Here is a 3,548-nt window from a genome sequence, read left to right on the forward strand (position 1 = left end):
AACCCTTCCCTGGCTGGGTTATGTTGCAAGTAAACCCAGGTTGCTGGCGGGATGGTGAGTTTGCAGTAGGTCCTGGGGAAAGGGTGGGGGACGCATGTTTTCTTACAAGGCAGGGGACTCTGCGTTGTCGTCAAGCAAAGTTGGGGTGGAGATGCATTCATCAGAGAAGAGTTGGCTACTTATATAGACCCAGAGGGTTTAGGATTTGCGTATTGACTCAGCTGTCGCCATCTGGAGTGTTTGAGTCTCTGTCCTTTCCCATCAGGGCCCTCACTTTGTTATACCAGGCTTGCGGGGGGTGGAGTCAAGCTTCCCTGCAGGTTTGCTATCCTTACACTTAAGTCCTGGGCCGGAGCCTCAGCTGGTTCAACCCTCCGTGAGTCTCTCTACACACGGCCAAGGAGGTCCTATGGCTTTCACCTTTGTCTTTTATTTCCTCTTTTTAAAAAAATTCAAGTATAGTTGATTTACAGCGTTGTGTTAGTTTCTGGTGTACAGCAAAATGATTCAGCCATACATATATATATTCTTTTCCATTATGGTTTATCACAGGATATTGAATAGAGTTCTCTGTGCTCTATGGTAGGCCCTTGTCGTTGATCCATTCTCTATGTAATAGCTTACATCTGCTAGGCCCAAACTCCCAATCCACCTTTGCCTTAAGTTGATGACTGAGCCACGTCAGGCTTTCGCTGTGTTTTGCCAGCTCTCTGACAGTGCCCGGCCGCAGCCTCTGAGCCCACAGTCCTCATGTTGCCCCATCCCGAACCTCTTGGTGCCCCCTTCCAAGGGGATCTTATCCCATCCATCGTCTGTGGGGGCGTCATGATTGCACTTGGGCTGAACCATCTGAGTACGTTGAACTGTTCCAGGAATTGTCCATCGTTGCTCATCATCAGCCTGAAGTCCATGGCCATCCAGATGGTGGATGGTCCAACTACCTACTCCCATTTTAGAGTCCGCTTCTTTGGTCCAGTATTGCCCAGACTGTCCTCAGCAGGACACAGAGATGGAGGCGTGTGTGCGGAGCTTCACTGGGGTGGGGAGGTGCTGTCAGGACCTGTCCTTGGCGGGGAGTCAAGCAGGAAACGGAGCAGCAGGAATGTGATGGTAACAGAGACCTCGGCCAGCCCCATGGTTCTGTGAAGAGGGGACGGCCCTTCACAGTGTTCCGAATTGAGGCCTGGGGCTGGGCTGGCTGTTGTCTTCCCACACCATGGGTCTTTGGATACAGGTTGCCCTTGGGAGGGGAGTGAAACCTTGGGCAAGGAAGCTCGCTTTGGCTGAGGATCATTCCTGGATACACAGTAAAGTGTGAGCCATGCAGGTGACACTCCTGGAAGCCGGGGGGACATCTGAGGGTCTCCCTCAGCATCTGCTACAGGCCTGCTTTGGGGAAGGCTCAGGTGTGCCAGGCAACACGTCCCCAGCCCGTCTCAGAAAGGAGCCTGTCCACCTGTGTCCTGAAAGTCACAAAGCCCAGAACCTACTCCCCAGAAAAGAGTTCAGGAGCCCCCAGGTGTGCCTGAGCCCAGACCAGGCCAGCTTCCCACAGGGAGGACCGGGGTAGGTAGAGCACACGGGTGCCTGGATCAGGGCACCTGCAAGCGTGTCCTGATGGGGCAGGGCCAGGAGGGCTCTAGCTGTCCCCACTCCTCTCTCCCTAACTCCCTCCTCTTCTTGAAGGAACAAGGTGTGAGGCGCAGACAGAGTAGTGGACCTGGCCACAGAGGTTCCAAGAGGCTGGGAATGTCTGCTCCAGGGTCAGGCAGGCCTCTGGGGAGAGAGAGGAAGTGGTTCCTCCAATTCGGCACAATGGGCATTTGTGGACATTTTGCCTACACAGCATCCATTCCTACTTGTTAAAAACATCGAATCTCCTCTTGGAAAAGTACTTCTCCCTGATGTGTGTTGCCCTGGGGGTGTCCATCAATCAAGGTGCTCTGCCAGCTCCAGCCAAGGGGTAGGCACATGACCCAAACTCAGCCATGCAGACTTTCTCTGGGACTTGAATTTTGAGGGGAATCATCTCCAGATGGAAAAAGGTGATGGGAGCACGTTCATCCCACTGATGGGCCCTGAACTATCAGTGGTTGAGAGGTTGAGAGGTCCTGCTGTGTAGACACCCAGGATCTGGTCCTGCTTCCAAACACTGTTCTCAGCTCCATCTATTCCTTGAGCTGCCCAACTTTCCCCTGAATTTTGCTTGCAACCCGGAGTTAGATGCTGTTTACAGCCAAAACCCTTGAATATGATAAGATGCAGCCCAGTCTAGTCCCCAGACGTGTGTTCATAACCACTAGCTATGGACATGTTGGCTAAGAAACCCATCCTGTTTCCTCCGGGATTTGCCACGTAGGCTTTCAATTGGGTTCATTTTCATTTGGACCCCAGATCGTTTTGTTGAAATGTTATTGCTGAGAGCTGGGAGGATGGGGTGAGGCAAGGTTTCTTATAAAGGACAGATTCAGTTGGGGGAAGGTGTCATTAGCCCTAAACAATCCTTTCTCATGAAGAACTTTCTGTCTTGATGATAACCCTAGATATTCATTTTCTCGTAAAAGCTGTGCTTCAGGCATCGTCAGGACTGGACAGCATCAACGCCGACACTGCCGTTGAAAGTGTGTCTTCCATGCTCACTTCGGCAGCGCACATACTAAAATTGTAATGATACAGAGAAGATTATTGGGGACCCTGTGCAAGGATGACATGCAAATTTGGGAAGTGTTCCATGTTTTTAAATGTCCATTGACAGATAAATGGATAAAGAAGATGTGGTATACACACACACACACACACACACACATATACACACACAATGGACTATTACTCAGCCATTAAAAAGAATGAAATAATGCCATTTGCAGCAACACAGATGGACCTAGAGATGATCATACTAAGTGAAGTAAGTCAGAAAGAGAGAGACAAACACCATACGACATCACTTATGTGTGGAATCTAAGATACGACACAAAGGAACATATCTACAAAACAGAAACAGACTCAGACATAGAGAACAGACTTGTGGTTGCCAAGAGGTGGGGGTGGGACGGATTGGGATTTGGGGATTAGCAGATGCAAACTAGTATATATGGAATGGATAAACAACAGGTCCTACTGTAGAGCACAGGGAACTATATTCAATATCCTGTGACAAACCATAATGGAAAAGAATATGAAAAAGAATATATATATGAGTCACTTTGCTCTACAGCAGAGATTAATACAACATTGTAAATCAACTATACTTCAATAAAAAAAAGAAATGTACGTCTTCTGTCTGCTTTGTCTCTCAGCTGCCACTGGGAGGTTTTTGTGGATATCCCTGTGATGTGGGAGTGTTTTATTATGATCATGAATTTATTCTGTACTAACAATATACGTATTTGGTTATCAGGTGAAATTTTATTTTTGTTAAATTTCAAAAGGCCAATAGGACTCAGTGTTTGAAATGCTTCTTTTCTTCTGTTTTGCTGATAGACATGTTTTGAGGTGCTTTTGGGGTGTGTGTGTCTTATTTATTAATAGAACTGAAAAAGAAATTATTT

The 3,548-nt window shown here is 48.0% G+C and overlaps 1 non-coding gene across 1 annotated transcript; it reads left to right on the plus strand.

Moving 5' to 3' along the window:
• Positions 1-2,634: 2,634 nt before the first annotated feature.
• LOC116753765 lies at positions 2,635-2,739 on the plus strand. The gene has a single exon (XR_004349864.1). It is a non-coding gene; the product is annotated as a U6 spliceosomal RNA (small nuclear RNA).
• Positions 2,740-3,548: the final 809 nt, after the last annotated feature.

Source organism: Phocoena sinus, chromosome 4 (genome assembly GCF_008692025.1).
Source record: "Phocoena sinus isolate mPhoSin1 chromosome 4, mPhoSin1.pri, whole genome shotgun sequence".
Taxonomy (NCBI): domain Eukaryota; kingdom Metazoa; phylum Chordata; class Mammalia; order Artiodactyla; family Phocoenidae; genus Phocoena; species Phocoena sinus.